Source organism: Neovison vison, chromosome 4, assembly GCF_020171115.1.
Source record: "Neovison vison isolate M4711 chromosome 4, ASM_NN_V1, whole genome shotgun sequence".
NCBI classification, from domain to species: domain Eukaryota; kingdom Metazoa; phylum Chordata; class Mammalia; order Carnivora; family Mustelidae; genus Neogale; species Neogale vison.
In genome coordinates, this window is record NC_058094.1 from 175206020 (window position 1) to 175227147 (window position 21128).

Genomic DNA, 21128 nt, shown 5'->3' on the forward strand with positions numbered 1-21128 from the left:
CTCTAAAATTGTAAGCTCTTTGAGGTTAAGGACTTTGCTGATTTTCAATACCTATCATGGATCAAGGAAACTTCTTAAGAATATAATATTTGCTTGATAGTTGACAATAAAAATGGAATGTTCTTGTAAGAAGAATAATCTGTTCCTATTTTTATTTTTCTCAGTTTTACCTTAAATTTTGGCATATTTCTTTGACATCATTTAAATGCTGGACACTGGGATGGGCAAAAAATAATGAATACACAGGTGCAACCCTTGTAAAGCCCCCAGTAGTTTCAAACCTGGGGGAGATTTTGTATTCAAGGGAATTTGACAACATCTTCAGAAATTTTTATTGATCACAACTGTAGTGGGTTGCTACTAACATCTGGTTGATAGAGGAGAAAGCTGCTAAACATCTTGCAACACATAGGACCGAACCACACAACAAGGAATTCTCTGGCCCTATATGTCAATAGTACAGGTTGAGAATCTGTGGAAAGAGAAGGGCAAGTCACCAACAGTTACATTAAAAGCAATGCATGCCATGAGAGAGTTAGGGCTAAGATTCCACAAAAGCTTAGAAAAGGAGAAGGAATTCAGAGTGCTTGACTGAGAGGTAGAAAAGGCTCCCCAAAGGAGATAAGCCCAACTGGGTAGGCAGGTTGGAAACCAACAGCATACTGAGTGAGGGATGAGTCACTGATTATCCCCAAGAACAAAGTGTAGGAAAATGAGCCAAGAGCTAGTGTTGGAGTTCCAGGAAAGCCAATTTTCTAAGACAAGACCAGGAAGAAGAATGTACAAAGGGATGATAGGGAGGACCTAGGAAGGTAGAAAATAGGGACACTGTTTCTTGGATTCTGGAGTAGAAGATTATTTCAAGGAAATAATCACTAACAATGTCAAGTGCCTCAAACCTCAGTGAGATAAACCAGAAAAATCTCTTCAACATTGGTAAAGAGTCATTGGTAACTTCAATGAGCAAAATTCCAAGTGAAGGAGGTAGAAGGCAGATTGTCTTAGGCAGAAAAGTGAGTAGGAGGAGAGAAAAAGCATGGGTTTGTCTTCAGGAAGCATGTTTATGATTATTTATAGAAGAGAAAAACTGAGAACAGTCTAACAGTCTAATAAAGAAGGTATTTAAATTGTTACATATATAATGCAATAATAAACAACCACTAAGAGATATTTAGTATTTAAGACTATGGAAAAGCAGTCACAGTGAGTGGGGGGGGGGGCAAGATGCAAACCTTTATGCAGTATGATACCCAATTTTTTTATAGGGAGAGAAAAAAACAAAAAATTCAAAACAAAATATTCACAGTTGTCATCTGGGTTGGTATGTATTATGGACAATTATTATTTTCTTCTTTGGATATCTTTATTCTCTAAACGTTCTAAAATGAGCATGTATTCCTTTGAAAGTCAGAGGAAATTTTCTTTTTTTAAGAAGCTTGGCTGAGAAAGAAAAGAGAAAGTTCTGGCAGTAACTTGAGGGTGGGGGGCGGAAAGGAGCATGCACGCGCTCGTGCGTGTGTGTGTGTGTGTGTGTCTATTTGAGTTGGAAGCAAAGAGAGCATTTTCGTGTGGAGAAGGGAGAGAGCCAGTACACCAAGAGAGGCTGAAGATACAGGAGCATGGATGATTGATGGAGCATGTCCCTGAGGGAGCGGGAGGGGATGGAATCCAGATCACAGGTGGTGGGATTAGCTTTGGCTAAGAGGAGAGACATTGCTTCAGCTGAAAAATGAGGAAAAGAGGTAAGGATGGATGTGGGTGCTGATAAGAATGTAGAGGAGGGGGCAGGAAGTTGAGGGAGTTGCTGTCTGTTGGCCTCTATTTCCTTTGTGAAGTAGAAGGTGAGGTCATTTGCTGAGTGGGGTCAAGGGTTTACGGAGAATGATGGGAATTTGGAAGGGCTGCTAAGGGGAAAGAGGGAGGAAGGGAACTTGGGACATAGAACCAGATTATCCAGCTGACTTGAGAGGCCAGCTGAGGCTTAAGACTGAATTTTTAATGAAGGGCACCTACTGTTGTAACTTGTGGCTTTCTCTGGCTGCGCTCTGTAACAATTGAAAAATAAAGCACATGGTGAGACTGATGAGGAGTTTGCAGATCTGAGTAAAGACCCTGAAAAATCACCAGTATTCTGGGTGCTTGAAGTGATAATGTAGTTTATGCTAGAAAGGGACAGAAATAAAGCCAGAAGAGGGCTGAAGGGAATGGAAGTCCCAGTGAGGTCTACAGTCTGCATTAATGGTAGACAGGGAGTGAGAGAACTTCAACAAGGAGAACTTTGGGCTGAGAATGGGGAACTGAGAGGGGAGATTCTAGGCAGGAAAGAGTGCCAGATAGAGGTCAGAAGTATAGGTCAGCTGCTGTCTCTGTGGACAATCCCAGCTAGTATGGTCACTCACTTGGCGGTGAAAACTCAACTTCCAGTTATATGTGGAACATAGAAGCTCACAAAATCAATAAAATGTCCGTGTACATTGGGGCATCTGGGTGGCTTAGTGGGTTAAGTGTTTGCCTTCAGCTCAGGTCATGATCCCAGGGTCCTGGGATCGAGTGCTGCACCAGGCCCCTTGCTGTGCAGGGATCCTGCTTCTCCAACTGCCTGCTGCTCTCCCTGCTTGTGCTCTTTCTATCTCTCTCTGTCAAATAAATAAATAAAATCTTAAAAAAAATCAATGTAGATTAAAGTATGCTCTTTCCTCCCTTTCTTTTCCCGCCCACCCTGTCTCTACACACACACACACACACACACACACAAATACATATACACACACAGAGGTACATGTGTATAATTTGAAATATTATTAAGAAAATAACATAGTTGCTAAATAATATAGTTGTTAAATGAGACTCCCAACCAAGCAAAAAGAACGCTGGACCTTTTTTTCAATTCCACATACTTAAATGCTGTATATCATGAACAAGTCACTTTCATATAAGAGAACAATTTTCAGGGTGCCTGGGTGGCTCAGTGGGTTAAAGCCTCTGTCTTCTGTTCAGGCTGTGATCCCAGGATCCTGGGATCGTGCCCCACATGGAGCTCTCTCCTCAGCAGGGAGCCTGCTTCCTCCTCTCTCTCTTTTTGCCTGCCTCTCTGCCTACTTATGATCTCTGTCTGTCAAATAAATAAACAAAATCTTAAAAAAAAAAAAAAAGAACAATTTTCTCTTTGGGAAGTGGGTTCAATTATATCTATTAAACAAGGTACTTTTTAAATAATTAGATTAAAATTTAAAAATTTACTCAGTTTTTGGAACTCTGAATACTATACCTTAATTCACAAATATTTATTGAGCACTGTGAAATATCTGTATTTGTGACTCAGGGGCATCTAATGATGAACAAAAGAGGCTCACCCTTCTCATATATTTAGAAGCAAACAGGGGAATTTCAGGGACTATCATGCAAGTAATAGGGCACCTTCCTTTCTCTGGATTCTATTCCTCACTCCATCCCAAGACTTAAGTCAGGGCTTTGCCAGGGTCCTCCTAGACACAGAGCTGTCTTCTGAGAAATATCAGGGAAGAAGGAGTTTGATTATTTGTGATCACAATTTGTTAATGTTTCATCTTACATCACTTTTGTATTTATTTAATTATTTGAAGTTTTTAATTTATATCATCTCACTTCCAAGATATTATTTTCACATACCTACACATGTGCATACATGCACAGATATACACAAAAGCACAACATACATACATACATGTGTATACATACAGACATATGTGTATATGCACATATATACACATTCTGGCAGGAAAAATTCATGTATAACCAAACCCTAAAGGCAATTCAATATTCAGAATATTAGCTTATTAACAATCAACATATTAATGATAGTATCATTGCTGATACATCTGTTTTTCTAAAAGAATGACCAGCATTTGTGCCCAGGAGTTAGAGGTGGATCAATTGCTCTTTGATGAGCTATGTGAAAACTTATGTGCCATGCCCCTAACAAGGAAAGCCACTTGAGTTTGAATGACAGTAGAGAGCACATAGAATAGAGAAAAAAGTATAGGTAGCATATTTTATTACTATTCAGTGATGAACATAAACCAATTGTACATATGTGCATATGTAGGTATATTTATACATACAAATATGATTTTAGACTAACAGTGGTAAATAACATATATTTAATAGGACTTTCTAAAATTAAAAATTTGATATACTCATAATTTGAATACTCTCTGCAAGTTTGGTAATAATTTTTAATATGTTCTGAATGTGTAGAATATGTCTAGCACTGCTAGATATTTTGGGTGGATCATCTCATTTAATTTAATTTAATTATTTTATTTTACTTTTTAAAAGACTTTCTTTATTTATTTGACAGACACAGATCACAAGTAGGCAGAGGGACACAGGGGGAAGCAGGTTCCCTGCTGAGAAGAGTCCGATATGGGGCTCTATCCCAGGACCCCGAGATCATGACCTGAGCCGCTTTAACCCACTGAGCCACCCAGGTGCCCGTCATTTTAATTTTAATAAGAAAATCTCTATTAGATACTAGCAATAGATACTGTTACTCAAAACTTACAAATTCAGAATATGGGACAACCATGGTTTTAAGAAGCTAAGTAATTTGCCCTATCATTTATAGCTGTTGAGTGATGACCTCAAAACAGTTTGCTTTCAGAATCCATGCTCTTTGTCATTGCTCCCCATTTCCCTCAAGTAGGGAACACTTTCCCAATTCATCAAATTATCTTGATTCTTGCTTCTAAATATCCCTTAGGTCTATCTTCGCCTCTTCAACTCATCGCTGCAATCCTAGGTCTGGCTACCCAGCACTGTCAGCTGGATTACAATAGAGTCTCCTGCTTGTCTCTGGTAGTCTGACTCATGGGGTCCATTTGTAATCGATGTGACTGACTAGTGAGTAAATAGGTCACATTTGCATCAATTACCCACTGTCTGCTGTCATGATATTCCCCAACTCCATAACTCTGGAATAAGAGCCTGATTCAATACCCCTCTAGTACTTAACATGTTCAGGAATGAGTCCACACTCACTTGAAAACCACCAACTCCTGCCGTGATCTGCCATGCCCACCACCACTTGGGTTGCCACATCCCTGGGTCTCAAAGCTTTACAATCATCAGATTGCCAAAAGGCCCTTCATTTCCTATAGTCTTAAATGACTTCTTTCCTGCCAGAAACAAGAAAATGCCTTCTTTCAAACTTTATGACCCATTTTTGTCACAGGAAGCCCAAAAGAACAGTCCTTGTACCTTAAATCTCATACAAAAACAGATCTTTCACCTTTTTACTGAAGGCCTGGTCTCCTGGAGCTCCAGTAACTATGCAGTAGGGCTAATCAGAGGGCAGACCTGTTTACTCCTCTCCATTTGTCATCTTGTCCCATCTTTTCTCTCATAACCCACCAGAACTCTTCTTTTTCTCTTCACCAAATGCAAAGTTAAACTCATACCAACCAAAGCAAATATCCACAGATTCTGGGACTGTTGGGCAGGTAGAATGAAGGATGTGCGGCTCACCCAATGGCCTACTGGTCATGACTCATCAGCCCTGCCAACAACCAGTCTTCCAGTTTCCATTCAACTAAAATGAAGTATTATGTCCTCCATAAATGCAAATATAACCATGCTCTTTCACCTTCTAAAACATGTCAATGAATGCTCACTGCATTAAAAATGAGGTTAAAACTCCTAAAGATGATTAACAACACACTTTCAGTTTTCTTCTCCTCCCTCATCTACTGCAACCTCCTCCGTTCACCTGACTTCAAACCCCATTTTCTAAGACGTGTGGTTTAAAATCTCCAGGTAAAACTAATGGCAAACTTACCATCTAATAATAATGAGAATTAGTCTAGCTTTTACTCAGTTGTGAACAAACTGTGAACAAGTTTTGAACAAGTAATTGTTATTTATTCTTTTTGGTGAAGAATGCAGCAGATAAAATGTCACACCATTAACACTAGGTATAGCATGTTTATTGACGTGTAATCAATCAAATATAGTAAGTTCAGTGATAATTGAACATAATCATTTTAAATACCTTATTCATACTTATTGCACATTTTCTGATTTACTTTATAAATATAATTTTCAGTAGCAATTTTGATACTTTATTAATAATATGTACATAAGTATGCATAATATTTTATATTTTTCAGAAAGATAAAATAAAGAGTTCTTTCATGTAAGCTAGGAATTTATGTTAGTGAAATGTGCATTGTTTCTGCTCACTCTATTCGGAATTAAACATGTTATCCTAAAACCAAATAATACCAGATAGGATCTTAAACTAAAATTTTAAGCATTGTCTAAAGCACTATATTATGCATTTATTCTTTTTAGATATTGCAAGGTTCTTTTGCTAATACTAAGTTATTATAGCTATATCTCCTTTTGGATTTTAAAAAGATATCTATTGATTGGTGAGTACACACTGAAGTAGGAATGAATAAATGCTGATCAATAAACATTTTAAAAACCATGCAGTGTAACAAACAGGACAATCTCAGGGAAGATAAAATTATTGAAGATCAGTTGTAAGGAGAAACCTGGGAAAACTTTTTGAAATTGAGAATCATTAGCATTTAACTTGTAAAATTTATGAAAATAGTCATTTCTGATATAAACACTGATAAAATTCCACAGGCAATATGATCATTGTACCAATTCAAGTACTAGTTTGTTATTTCAATCTACAAATGGAAAGGCCTTCTTATATACCGTCAAAATATTAACAAAATGCTATCTTGATTAAATATTTTTAACTGAGAGTTTTAACAAAAGTGCAATTAACATTGCTTTATTATTAATTCTACATTATAAGTTTAAAGAATTAATTCCAGGGGTACCTGGGTGGCTCAGTTGGGAAGCATCTGCCTTTGATGCAGGTCATGATCCCAGGGTTCTGGGATGGAGCCCTGCATTGCGCTTTCTGCTTGGCGGGGAATGTGCTTCTCCCTCTTTCACTCCCCCTGCTTGTGTTCCCTCTCTCACTGTGTCTCTCCCTGTCAAATAAATAAATAAATAAAATCTTTTAAAAAAAACTATCATAAATCTATTTTTTAAAATAATTAATTTCAATGTCTGTTATTGCTGATAAGCTCTGCTGTAATTGATAACAACTATATAACTACAACTAACATTACATAATGCTCAATATATGCTAGGCACCATTATAAAATGTGTATATTAATATACTACTTCAACACTTACGAAAATCGATAACATACTTGGTACTATCATCTTCGTTTTAGAGAATTTAACTTTTCAAGAATCACACAGCTAACAAGTGACAGAGCTAGAATTCAAATCCAACCAATCTAGCCTTAGATGCCATACTCCTTAACCACTATGCTCTTTCAGAAACTATAAAATATTCTGAAAAAAAAATCAAGAGACCTAAAAGGATATCTCATTCTAATAAGACACACATTTTTCCATTTGATGAACACTACTAAAGTAGGTAGCTGCAGTTAATCTAAGTTAAGACTAAAACAACACAAGTTGTATAGAAGGACTGAAGAGTTTGATATGCCTATATAGTGAGCAACAGCCTTCAGAAGTAATTGTGACAAGTGAATTTAATAAAGGAAATTTTGGCTCCTGGTGAATGTCGACAATTTATGGCACCAAGTGAGACCACTCAGCAGAATCTGCACACCGTCCATTACTGTGGGCCAAATTATTAATTAAGGTAGTGTTGTAATTTTAATAGTTTTTTGATAAGCATGATATGTGAGCTGATAAGCTACTGACCCCTGAGAGTTAAGACCAGGGATGTTTTAGAAACCAAGAGTTAAAAGATATGAAGGAAAGAGACATCACAATAGATTTATAAAGCTTTGTCTTGTTATCCTGATAACTATGTAGGGTTTTAATACAAGAAGCTTTATAAATATAAAATCTTAGCAAAACAATAAAGATATATGTAAGAAGATACATATGTAATAAAATCCATATAATAAATATATATGTAAATATATAAATATATATAATACATACAACAAATAAAATACATATAAAGATCTATGTAATAAGATACATGTAAGAAGACTAAATGTGTATAATTCTGGCAAAGGAGCTAAACAAGCATGGAATCTGAGAAGTGCTATATTTGATGGTTGCTGAAGTGGGCAAATGTTGTTGAACAATCTTGAGACTGTGACATCAGTCATGAGACCAGACATAAGGTATAAGATTGACCCAACAACAGGCTGTTATTTTGTTAATAGAGAGTCAGTTTTAGCTTAAAGAAAATACTCATCAGATACACATTATTATTTCATTTTATAAAGATGCTCTGAGATGTTATGTAAATTTCCCCCAGTTTTCACACTTGCAAAATGATAGGTTTGGAGTACAAACCTAGGAGCCTTTACTCTTTTTAATAACTTTAGTTTGTTTAGGAAGGTGCATGAATATTAAGTTATCCACACTACATAAAATATGAGTTATTCTGCTGGAATGATACTTTCAAAGTATGAATCTTTTTTTAGCCACCCCACTAAAAGGCCAATTCCTAGGCCTAAACTCTTGGGAGCTTAAAACTATTCACTGACTTGCCACTGATTTTAGGATTAAGATTCAGCCTCTTTCGATAGGATGCAAATTCTGTACAGTCTCACTCCACATGCTCCTGCAGTCTCCTATCATTATAAATTTCCATACTGACCTGCACCTGTTCCAAGCTACTTACCAAGTGCCCTACCACCAGACCCACTCTAAACATGCTGTTCCCTCCACATGGGACATTCTTCTTCCTCTCTGTCAACTTAAATCCTTCTCATTCTTCATCTTTTGGTTCACATATCCCTTCCTTTTTTTTTTTTTTTAAGATTTATTTATTTATTATTTGACAGACAGAAATCACAAGGAGGCAGAGAGGCAGGCAGAGAGAGAGGAGAAAGCAGGCTCTCCGCCGAGCAGAGAGCCCGATGCGGGACCCGATCCCAGGACCCTGGGATCAGGGCCCGAGCCGAAGGCAGAGGCTTTAACCCACTGAGCCACCCAGGCGCCCCCATATATCCCTTCCTTAGAGAAGTTTTTCTTGAGTCTCTTATACCCCTTACTTCTGCTGCTCCTTTTTATTTATTTGTGCAGAACTGATGAATATTTGTGCCCCTCACTAGACTACAGACTTTACAGGGGAGTGTCTATATCTATTTTGTTTATCATTGTATCTTCTGGTTTCTAACAGGATGCCCAACATCTACTAGACACTTAATATAGGGAATGAGTGAACAGATTTAATTCATTAAATTCCACCAAAGTCAAGAAATAATTACAGAATTGTTCAAGTTACAATGCTTTTTTGTGGTATGTATTTCTTAGGTTTGAGGAAATAGTTACAAAAGCACTCCTTTCAAAAATTAAAGTATTTTGAGGTGTATTACATTATGTTTATCTTAGCAAATGGATCCTAGGATTATTGTTAAAGGTCTAGATATGGAGGAAACAGCAATATTCAACTCTGACTTATAGAGACAAGTGTTTATTTAAGATGTTTTCTTACATGCTACAGGTTGATCTGTGTGCCTTTTCAAACACTTGTCTATTTTAAGAGGAAAGTTTTCTGTTTTAAGAGGATGCTTGTGGTTAAATGCCAGAAGGCATACAGGCTAAACAATATTCTTTTTCTTCCTTTTTTGTAAGCAAACATTTTAGCAGGGAGCTATCAATGACTGACTTCTAGTTTGGTGACAAAAGAGAAATGGAGTATCTTGCCTTTGACATATGCATGCTTTTGGAGACAGGGTGAAATGGACATAAAATCACACATTTTCTAGAACTTGACATTTGTTAATTTGCACACATGTAATTGGATCTGGAGGCTGGTAGTGAAATATGGTGGTTCTCCTAACGTTGAGTTTGGTAAGATGTTTTCTTGGGCTGAGAGGTCAAAGTATAAAATTTAAATGCCTGATTCTGTAGGAGTTCTCACCCTACTTACTTGACCTGCCTTGTTATATGTTTAAACACATAGGTTCAAAAAAAATCCACTCAGGACATAAAATTGGTTTATTAATAGAGAAACCTAAAAGTTGTAGTTAGTGGGATATTATTAAGGCTACTTACTGCATTTTTAAGGAGCTGTGATTTTTACCATTTTTTAAAAACTCAGAATTCCTTTGATGAAAGTTGCAGACTGTCTCCAAAAAATTCACAGATGCACATACTTACGCAACTTTTTGCACAATTTCAGGGGTTTTATATCCACTAGAATTTGTCCAGAGAACCTAAACTAAGAACGCTTATTCAAAATAAATCCATCTATTTCATGTGTCTTAAATAGCAATGATTTATATTGCTTGTCATCCCTCTCATTATGATTTGTTTTATATCTGGACTCTAATTATCAAAGGGGAGGAATAAAGGAAATGCTCAGGAGATTCATCATAGTCAACAGAAACCCCTATTTTTCTCTCTTTATCTTCAGGCTATTATTTCTAGACCAGCGCTCTATTGTTCAAGCTGCACTGTTCTTTGGCCATCAACCAGACAGAGGGTGCTAGTCTAGGCCATTGCACAATTTCATCTTCCTCTGGGCTGTTATGTAATTAAAATAATTTCAATCTATTCTCTTGAAATTTTTTTTTCTACAGGCAATTGTAAAAATGTAGAAGCTAAAAAGCAAACAAAGGAACAAAAATATAACTTGTTTTCTTTACTTTTTATTGTGAAAGAATTTACTCATTATGGACTAGCTACTTATTTAATTTCAAAATTTAAATGTGGTTTCTTTTGTATTCTGTAGTGGAGTAAAATCCCCACTGATTTAAAACGGTCATTTTCTAAGAGCACTGCAAAGGGGCTGGATCTTAAACATTTCTAAAGGAACCACAGATATAAATGCAAAGTACAAACAAATTAGTAATGTATTTTCTTCTGGAACTCTTATATCTGAGGATGTCTATAAATGCATCGGAAGCAATTTACATACTGTGCATATATGTAGTAACTTTTCCCAACATTCCAACTAATTGAGGAACAATGTTGTCAAATAGGTTCAGTTTTATAGTATTAAAATAAACCTCTAAGCCTCGATCCAGAACCATGGTTTAACTCTACACCATACACCCTCACATTGCACGTGTATATAGGTGGTTACACTTGAAAAGGATTCCTTCGGATTCTGCTGGTGATGCTTTACCTGAAAATTTTGTAGTGTTCAGCTACCAACAGCTCTGCCTTGTGAGATACATTGTTGTTTATAGATTCCTCATGATCTGAAAGTGAGGACAATATTTGACATATAAAATTTTACCTTTCCTTTGTGCCTTTTTGTATACTGTTTGATGGCATGAAAAATATGCTAAGCAAAGACTTGTTTGGAAGGAGAAGAACCTGAGAAGAAGGGAGTGAGACTGACCTGACCTCACTGGAAGCAACCAGTGAGTACGTGGGAGCAATAATTTATCTACCTGGAGCCTGACCTCTGCTACAAGGGGCCACCACTAGGAACTGGAAGGTTAGTATAGAAATAGTGAGTGCTTTCTGTTGTTGTTGAGCACAAGCTTGTTATTCCAGCTTCTCCTGGACTGGGTGCCACTCTAGAATTCAAAAATACTACTGCCCACTGTTATGGGAGAAGGGGAATAGTGAGCAGTCTTATGTATTTGTTGAAGGTACCCTCTATCTTATCAAAGTTTTACTTTAAAAAGGAGCATTTTACTTGCCAACTCTTATGGTCTACAACTTTTTAAAATCACAAGCAATACAAATATTTTAGCAGGTACTTATGTACATAATCATTATATAGATATATAAACAGATGTAAAAATATATCTCTCCAAATTATATAAGCATATCACCACAACAATGTATTATTTATGTTAACAGAATATGTACAAAAGGAGAAGTTAAGAAAGGTGAGCTAACAATGAAATAAAGATGATTTGTAAATAAATTTTATCTTGTGAGGTAATGGGATAGAAACCTTTTGCACTATGATGAAAAAAGTTATTTTTAACAACTTCATCGAGATATAATTCACATATCATATAGCTGAGTCACGTCAGTGTACAATTCAATGGTTTTAAATATATTCACACAGCTGTACAACCATCAGCACAGTCGGTGTTAGAAAATTTTCCTCAAGCTCAAAAGAAACTGTGCCCATCAGCAGTAATTCCCCACCTCTAATCTAGGGAACTATGAATCTACTTTCTGTCTCCATAAAAGAAAAATGTCTGTTCTGGACATTTTATGTAGATGGAATTGTACAAAACATGGTCTTTTGTGGTTGTCCTCTTTTACTTAGTATAATTTTGTCAAGGATTCATCCATGCTGTGGCATGCATCAGCATTTCATTACTTTTTTCTTTTGAATACATATTAGTGACTATAGTCGCCATGCTGTACATTACATCTCCAGGACTTATCTACAACTGAAAGTTTGTGCCTTTTTTTTTTTAAAGACTTATTTTTTAGAAAGGGGGTTGGGGTAGAGGGAGAAGCAGAGAATCTCAAGCAGAACCCTGCTGATCAGGTGAAGCTGAGGCTGGGCTCCATCTTGACCCTGTGATCTTAACCTGAGCAGAAACTAAGTCGAACCCTTAACGACTGAGCCACCCACGCAGGGGCTGTGAAAGTTTGTACCTTTGGTCCGCCTGGAAGCATTTCACCCCGTGAACCGGAAGGTGTTCTCTGTGGCGCCGTGGTGTGGCTTGCGGAGATCTTGGCGGAGAAGTGTGCTAGTTAGTGTTGCAGGCACAGGCCGCAGTCCGCCTCAGGCCGTGTCCCTTGGGGTGGCTCTGGGCGGGGTGGAAAGGGCAGGGAGTGGAAGGGGGAGGTTGGGAAGGTGCGGCCTGTGTTGTTGCTGCAGGGCGGGGCTCGGGGTCCCAGGTGCAAACACTAGGACCTCCAAAGCCCGGAAGGCGGAACCTATTTCCTAACCTCCTAGCAGATGCTGTGCGACCGGAAATCTTCCTTGTACCATTTGTGCCAGGCTCATCCGGCCGAGCCTCGGACAAGGCTGTGATAGTGTTGTGGTACCTGTGCTGAACTGGACAGAGTAGGGAGTGTTGGAGGAAGCGGGATTCTGTTTCCTCAGGAATGAGACTTGTGAAGGATAAAATTAGAGAAGGAGACAGCAAAACATCCCAGGTGCCGTGCACCGCGTGCTTCCGTGTCGGGAGGAGGAGCTCACGCCGGTGGTCTTCATGGCTTTCGAGGGCTGGACGGTGGAGCAGCTGGTCAGCAGCGGCTCTTCCTGCAGGCACGGGAGTGAAGACCAGGCCAGGTGCCTCTGTCTGGTGTCCAAGGAGCCGCATAACTCCCCATAGGCCATGACCGGTGAGGCCAGTAAGAGAGTCAGGATTTTACAAGGATAAGGTTCAAGGATATGCGAACACAGTGCTGGCAGCTGGAAGAAACGTTTTACCCTTTCCGACGCAACTGGCGTGTCGAAGAACCCGGGCTGTGCAAAGAAACCTGTTTTTGACAGTTTCGCTAGAAATCTGGTTGTGAATTGTTGCGGCATGTGAGGTGGGTGGTGAGAGATGGGACCCGCTGTGCGAGGCCGGGCGTCCCCACAAAAGAGGAGGGTTGCAGGCCACACGGACATCCGGGTGGGGGCCTCTGCTGGTTTGCCAGGTGCCGCACAGACCTGCGCCAGGACGCTTCCGACCGAGCTGGAAGATCGTTAAAGGGCAGCACTTTGAGTGCTACGTAAACTGTGTGTGGAATGTTGCCAGGGCTTCGGTGGTAGATGGCCACAGCGCCTTGGCCCCGGGGTCTAGGTGGTTGCTTGTTACCTGTTCGGGCACCAGGGAGTCGGCTCTGCCTGCCAGGTGCGATCAGTTGGCCATTTTTCAGCCTCCACTGGCAGCTGAAGACAGAAGCAGCTTACGTGTTTCACTAGCTCCTTTGCCTCTGCGTTGAGGCCTGGGCCGCCTTCTTCAGAGCCAGGATCCTCCTGCAGGACCCTGGCTTGGAACAGCAGTCAGGGCTTCTGATTTGTATTTTCCCAGACGAGAGATTTTTTGTATCTCTCCTTTCCCAGTGTGGATAACCTATCCAGTGTTTTTACCTTTAAGAAATGCCTGAAGGTGCGGCTATATTGTGTATTGAGCTAGTTAATCATTTTAAATGGAAGTAGTTTTGCCTCAACCGCCTCGGGGACTTGTGGAGGAGCTGGTGTCCTTGCCTCCTCAGGAATGGAGTTCTGCCTGGGAGGCCTGACCACTTGGCTTCTGTAGCTGAAGAGACAGGCCACAATGAAATTGGATGTTTACAGTGTATCACAAGTGTCTCTTTCTGGCACTTTACTGTTTTCTTTGTATAACTGCACTTCTCCTTGGTATTTCTGGGATGATTGAGACTTCATACACCAACCTGCATGGGCTCTGCCTATGGGACATGGCATTGAAGCTGCTAGGATTCCTTTAAAAATTTCTGTCCGCGTACTTTGAGAACAGCCCTTTGTCACCTGCTGGTAGGGACTCGGAATCAAGGGGACCTGGCTTAGCAGGAGCAGCGCTTTGCTTCTTGACCTGCAGCTTCGCAGGGTAGTTGTGCTCATTGGACCACCAGGACTGCTAACAGGTAGGTCAGAGGCTCTTACACCTCTGGTTTCAAATGCTTCTGAGACTTCTGCCTGTGTTCTGTTTTCTCTTCCTTTGCCAATAATCTGGTTAACCAAGCTCTCCAGAATTGAGGACTTACCTCTGTTACGTAAAGTCTCTTGTATATTGTTAAATGTTTGGCTTCAGCAGTTTATCACAACCTTTTTTTAGCCACCAGATGACCCATTTCCCCAGCACTGTCCCTGGAGGAGGAGGAGGCCTTGCCGTGCTTATGTGGTGTTTCCGGTCATTTAGTGTTGTTTCATTTACGACCCTCACTTAATGGATAGGCTTGCGGTTTTTAAATTAAAAGATATTAAGATTGAGTTTACTATCATTTATTTTGAGGGGATATTTATACATTTTTAAGTATTCGTATTTTATCAGTTTACAGTTTAATGCCTGTATTTCCCCTGAAAATGGCAAATAAGATTGTGTATTTATAAATGAACAACAACAAAAAACTAACTTTTGTACATCTAGATAATATGCCATTGCATAGATAAACCATAGTTTATTCATCGGTTGATTGGTGTTTGTATACTATTAAGAATAGTGATGTTGTAAACATTCATGTTTAAATTTTTGTGAAATATATTTCTCTTAGGTATATGCATGTTATTGAAATTGCTAGGTCATATGTTAGTTCATTGTTTAACTTTTTAAGGAACTGCCAAACTCTTTCCTAAGTGGCCACATCATATTACCTTCTTACCAAGTGTATGAAAAGTTTCAGGTTCTCCACACTCTCACCAACAGTTGCTATTATATATCTTTTTGATTATAAACCGGTATAGTTGTTGTGAAGTTATTTCTCATTGTGGTTTTGATTTGCAAATTCCTGTTAGCTTATGATGTTGAGCATCTTTTCATGTGTTTATTGGCCATTTGTATATCTGTTTAAAAAAATTTTTTTAAGATTTTATTTATTTGTTTGACAGAGATCACAAGTAGGCAGAGAGGCAGAGAGAGAGAGGAGGAAGTAGGCTCCCCGCTGAGCAGAGAGCCCAGTGTGGGGCTTGATCCCAGCCTCCACTGGCAGCTGAAGACAGTCATGACCTGATCCGAAGGCAGAGGCTTCAACCCACTGAGCCACCCAGGCACTCCTGTATATCTGTTTTTTTCTTTTTTAATTAATTTATTTATTTTCAGCATAACAGTATTCATTATTTTTTCACCACACCCAGTGCTCCATGCAATCCGTGCCCTCTATAATACCCACCACCTGGTACCCCAACCTCTCACCCCCCCCCACCACTTCAAACCCCTCAGATTGTTTTTCAGAGTCCATAGTCTCTCATGTACACTATGGAGTATTATGCCTGTATATCTGTTTTAAAGAAATGTTTATTAAAGAAATTTACTTAATTTTTTAAATTGGGTGGGTTTTTTTTTATTATTGTTGTTATTGGGGCATAAGAATTCTTTTTTTGTGCAGGATACAAATATCTTACCCAGTATATGGTTTGCAGATATTTTCTCTGATTTGTAGATTGTCTGTTTACTTGGTGGTGTCCTTCTGAAAGAAAAGTTTTTACCTCTGATTATCTCTTAATTTGTCAGCTGTGAGGGTCACTTTTGTCTTTTGGTCTTGTATCTATGAAGATTTACTCCTATATTTCTTAAAAGAATTTTAGGATTTTAGCTCTTAACTTTGGTTCTATAATCTTTTTGGAGTTAATTTTTGTGTATGGTATGAGAAAAGTTCAGTTTCATTCTTTTGCATGTGGCTATGCAGTTGAACCAGCTATGTTTGGTGAAGGACTGTTCTTTCTCCATTGAACTGTCTTTTAAATAGCAGCGGAAGGGCTACTATTTTCTTTTGTACCCCACTTGGAGACTACAGCTCACAGGTACCATATTTGGATTCTATTCCTCACTGTACCACTGTTTAGCCAAATGTCATCAACCAGTGTCTCAGCCTTTCTTTAAGGTCCTAAGGTAATACTAAATTACTTGTACACACCCAGTATCATCTGCATTAGTGTAGACTTTCTCTGGAACTTCATTTCAATCACCCTATTCTAACCATGATTTTAATAGGATAAAGTAATTATTCTAATACACTGGTGAGTTAAAACAAAATAGGATATCTTAGTGACCTAGAGTTGTTGATGGGTTTAGCAAAGAATTTTGTTGTACATTGAGAAGAAGAAAAACAAGAAATTTAAGTTACGTTTAAAAATGATGTAGATTTAGCAGCTCAGTCAAATAGTCATATTTTTCTCTCAAATATAAAAGCAGTTATATAATTTTTCTCCTAGTTTATCATTTTATTTACTTAATTATAATTTTTAAATTTTAATTCCAACATAGTTAACATATGTTAGTTTCAGAAGTACAGTATAATGATTCAGCAATTCTCTATATTACTCAGTGCTTATCTTAAGTGTATTCTTTAATCCTCATCACCTATTTCATCCATCCCTCTACCCACTCCCATCTGGTAACAATCAGTTCTCTGTAATTAAGAGTCTTATTTTTTGGTTTTTCTCTCTCTCTTTTTAGAAGCAGTCCTATTTCTATGATGTAATATATACATTCTTCAAACACAAAATTAAGTGACGTCCTGTTCTGTTCCAGGCTCTAAGTCTGGGACTGGAATAGTAGCAGTGCAGTGGGGGTTTCTATTCATAGGTACCTTGTATCTAAGAGTCCTTCCTTGTCCAAGTCTGAGTTAATATCAGTTCTTGTTTACTTTAAATACACACATACACCCCACCTTAGCATATTTAATCAATTAAAATACTGATCTTACAGAAAGTAAAACATTTTTAAAAAACTTTAATGTTCTTAAAAAAACATTTAAAAAACATTTAAAATGTATGCTTATTGGACAGTTTGAAAAATAGAAGAAAAAGTAGCAATCAATAAAGCTATCATAGTATCAGTGTTTAGAAGTAATTACTGTTAATTATCTTTGTCTTTTTAGATTTTTCCCAAAATTTGCAAACTTAAATATGTTTTCTGTCCCAAATCTTCATTTTAAGTTCCCAATTTACATCCTTCGGCTCTCATTTCTGTCCCTTGAGTATCATTGTTCTTTCACTGAGATGAATTGAATAATATGTTAAAATTCTAAAGACAAAATGTACTTAATTGTACATGTTATTGTATTCATTTATCAGTGAAAGTTGGTACAAATTAATTTATATTTTATGGGTATATATTGACTTCAAAGTAAATTAAAATTCAAAATTTTTTGAAGATTTATTCATTTTAGAGAGAGTGAGTGAGCAGGGGGAGGGAGAGGGAGAGAATCCCAAGCAGACTCTCTGCTGAGCACAGAGCCAGATATGGGGCTATATCTCAGGATCCTGAGATCGGGACCTGAGGGGAAATCAAGTCTGCCACCTAACCGACTTAGTCACCCAGGTACCCCTAAATTAGCATATTTAGACTTAATAAAAAATAACATTTTCATAGTTTTATTTTTTCTCATCTACTCTTACTTTTTCACTCATTCTTTGTATTTTCCAATGAATCTTTATTTCTTCCATATAAAAACTTACCTTTTCAATAAAACCATTGTATGTTGAATAATATTGTGGTGTTTTATATATGGCAACTTTTAAACTTTTAAAATTTACTTTAGATGTATTTATATACAGAAAAAATAATAAAACTTATAAAATGAACATAATATCGGCCTAAAAATGTCATATAATGTACATCATATGGTATATGTCACATTATTATATAATATTATTGTACAGCAGTTACCTGTATCTCTCTCCTGTTTTATCCCTTCTATTCCTCTGAATTTGCTTTCTTTTTTCCCATGTGTTTCTTTATATTTTTACTACATTCATATACGTATTTAAACAGTATATGCTCTTCACTTGCACATTTTTTAACTTAAATGATTAACTTCATATACATGCTTTTGCTTGCTTTTTCAGTCACCAGTTTCACTGTAGATTTATGGTTCATTTTCACTTTTACTAAATATTAGTGGATTGTTCATTGAAGTAGGTCTAACAGTTTATTCTCCTAGAAGCAGTCTGAGTTTCTCTTGCTCTATATTTTCACTAATGCTTGGTATTGTCAGACTTCAAATTTTGAATCAATATGAGTGTAAAATGGTATCCCTTCTTGGTTTTAGTTTGCATTTTTTAAGTTATCACTGAGGTGGTTTCTATTCATGTGTTTGTAGGCTTATGGAATGTTTCATTATCTGGGAATTGCATATTCATACTATTTGTCCATTTTTCTGTCGCATTTATTTTTAGGAGTTATGTATATAATGCAGACATTAAAAAATGCTTTATCCAATAAATATTTGCAAATATTTTACCCGCAATTTATCTTCTCTTCTGGGCTGAGTGGTCTGGACCCAGGCCCAGATCTAATTAGCACATAACCGTGAGTTCTTATGAACTTGTGTCAGAACCTAAAGTGATGCCTGCTTTGTGAGCTTGAGTCTGTTCAAAGCAATGCGTGGGATGAGGAGGGATCCTGGGCCCTCCTCTTGCCGCCCCAGTCTTTAGGCCCCAGTGGAGGGACAGCAAGCAGCAAGCTCCAGTTTTGGGGCCTAGTAGATTCTCAGGGTATATTCTAACCTGTTCAGTCTCTTCTCTTTTCAACAGTGGCTTGTATTTTACTGACTCATGTTATATACAAGTATTTTAACTCCTTTTCTTCCCTGACTTAAGAATGATATTCTCCACACCTTTCAGTTGTTTTTTGCATGATTAGGAGATAGGTATCTAAATTCGTTGTTGGTGTTCGTGGATCACCAGTTTTCCCAGCATCATGTGTTGACATTCCTTGTTTAACTGCTACTCTGTAGGTCATCTTTGTTATATATGGATTTTCCATATAGTCATGGGTCTCCTTTTGTACTCTGTTCTATTCTGCTAATCTGTTATACTCTATTCTATGATCTATAAATATCTATTGTGTTAAATGACTTAGCTTTTAGTATATATAATTCTCTGGTTTGGTCTATCTCCCCAACTTACTCTTTATGTTCAGAATTCATATTACTTTTATCTCCTAAACAAAATTTAGAATCAGCTGAAATATGCTAAAATTAATTTGGGAAGAATTGCTAATTTTATATTAATTCTTTCTATCATGGAGTGTATCTTTTCCTTTCACTTTATATCTCTGACTACAGTGTGCTCAGTATACATGATCTGTGATAATTGTTTTTTACAGTAAAATATATGTAACAAAAAAATGGCCATTTAACAATTTTTAAGGGTATAGTTCAGTGACATTAAGTGTATTCACATTGTTGCACAACCATCACTACCATTTCTCTCCAGAATTTTTTCATCTTTCCAAATTAGAACTCTACCCTTTATGTAACGGCTCTGTTTCCTCCTTTTCCCAGCCCCCGGCAACCACCATCCTGTCTTGATAAATTTAGTTACTCTAGGTATGTCATGTAAGTGGAATCACATAGTAGTTGTCTTTTGTGACTTGTTTATTTCACTTAGCCTAATGCCTTTAAGGTTCATCTGTGTTGTTGTACATGTCTCAATTTGTTTTTAAGGCTGAATAATACTCCATTATAAGTACTAATTTTTAAAAGCTTGTTGACATTTGCTTTATTATAGGGTAAGTTTTGTAATTATGTACATATGTCCTTGAAAGAATATATTTTGTTTTTTACAAATTTAATATATCTCTAAGCTAGAGAACTGTGTTATTCAAGTCTGTATCCTACTTTGTTTTGTGGCCTTCCATGATGTGAATTTTTCATTTTTTTCTTTATAGTCCTGCCAGTTTATGCTCCTGACATTTTGAGCCAATATTCCTAGGTTTTAAATTTGTTGTTGTTTTTAATTAAACTTTCATATTATTTTATACGTACCCTTAGATGTTCTCTAATATTTTGCTCATAAGGTCTGTTTTGTCTCTTTTTCAACGTGGCTGTGCAAGGTTTCTCCTCCCCCTCTCCCTTCCCCCCCCTTTTTAAGTATTTTTTATATGTCTTCATAGAACCTTTTAATGTAAACTTGCTCTGCCAAAGAATAAAGCCTTTCTGTCTTTTAAATTCACTTTTACTCGCTCTACCTTTTAACTGGTAAATTGAGTACCTTCACATCAACTATGTTCAATAATAGGTAGGGATTTGGGATTTGTTTCTGGCATCTCCTTTTATGAATTATATTGTTCAGCTTTTTCAGTGCTTCCTTTTTTTCTCCATCATTTTTTCTCCAAATACTTTAGGTTGGTTTCTTCTTGGTTTTGCTTTTTTTTTTTTTAAATCAATATGGTATATTTTCATAAATTTAAATTATTTCTTTTTTAAAATTTCATTTAAATTCCAGTTAGTTAACAGCAGTGTAATATTAGTTTCAGGTATACAATATAGTGATTCAACACTTCCATACAACTAGTGCTCATCACAACCGTGGCACTCCGTAATCCCCATCATCTATTTTACCCATTCCCGTACCTACCTCCCTTCTGTTAACCATTAGTTTGTTCTCTCTAGTTAAAAGTCTGTTTCTTGGTTTGCTTTCCTCTCTTCCCCCTTCACTCGTTTGTTTTGTTTCTTAAATTGCACATATGTGTGAAATCATATGGTGTTTGTCTTTCTCTGACTGATTTCACTTAGCA

General features: G+C 37.4%; 1 protein-coding gene and 1 pseudogene across 15 annotated transcripts in view; both read left to right on the forward strand.

The window, feature by feature from the left end:
- LOC122905270 overlaps positions 1–13472 on the forward strand; it is a 51215-nt pseudogene extending 37743 nt beyond the window's left edge.
- The window catches only part of HDAC9 (histone deacetylase 9), an 872408-nt gene that overhangs the window by 532402 nt on the left and 318878 nt on the right, over positions 1–21128 (forward strand). The gene's annotated exons all lie outside the window — the stretch shown is intronic.